This window comes from Octopus sinensis, unplaced genomic scaffold, assembly GCF_006345805.1.
Source record: "Octopus sinensis unplaced genomic scaffold, ASM634580v1 Contig14697, whole genome shotgun sequence".
Classification (NCBI taxonomy): domain Eukaryota; kingdom Metazoa; phylum Mollusca; class Cephalopoda; order Octopoda; family Octopodidae; genus Octopus; species Octopus sinensis.
In genome coordinates, this window is record NW_021833305.1 from 20001 (window position 1) to 20854 (window position 854).

At 44.1% G+C, this 854-nt stretch overlaps 1 non-coding gene across 1 annotated transcript; it reads right to left on the reverse strand.

The window, feature by feature from the left end:
* Nucleotides 1-387: 387 nt before the first annotated feature.
* On the reverse strand, nucleotides 388-496 carry LOC115230165. Its single transcript, XR_003883407.1, has one exon. It is a non-coding gene; the product is annotated as a U6 spliceosomal RNA (small nuclear RNA).
* Nucleotides 497-854: the final 358 nt, after the last annotated feature.

The window sequence follows — 854 nt, forward strand, 5'->3', positions numbered from 1 at the left end:
TCAGGGAATTCGGCTCGCGATCCTAAGGTCGTGATTTCAATTCCCGGCGACGCGTTGTGTCCTTGAGCAAGAAACGTTATTTCCCTTTGCTACTCAGCTGGCAAAAATGAGTTGTACCTGTATTTCAAAAATGGTCAGAATTGACACACTCTGGGTCACGCTGAAGTTCCAGTGAGCTACGTTAAAGCTACGCGTGTCTGTGGAGTTCTCAGCCACTTGCTCGTTAATTTTACGAGCAAACTGTTCCATTGATCGAATCGACTGGAACCCTCGTCATCGCAACCGACGGAGTGCCAGTGCTAGATGTAAGCACGTATGGATTATCATTTAATCCTTTTACATGTTTCAGTCTTTTGACTGCGACCTTGCTTGAGCACCGCTTTGATAAAAGGTATGGAACGTTTCACGAATTTGCGTGTCGTCCTGTCGCAAGGGCCATGCTAATCTTCTGAGTATCGTTCCAATTTTAGTGTATGTACAACCGAAAGATGTATACATATATTTATATGCGTACGTATGCATGTATGTATGTATGTATGCATGGATGTATACAGGTATGTGTATACATACAAAGCGGCGAGCTGGCAGAAACGTTAGCACACCGGGCGAAATGCTCAGCGGTATTTCGTCTGCGGCTACGTTCTGAGTTCAAATTCCACCGAGGTCGACTTTACCTTTCATCCTTTCGGGGTCGATAAATTAAGTACCAGTTACGCACTGGGGTCGATATAATCGACTTAATCCATTTGTATGTCGTCCCCTTGTTCGTCCCCTCTGTGTTTAGCCCCTTATGGGTAGTAGAGACATAGGCCTGTGTGTTTGTATGCATGCATGAATATATATATATATATATA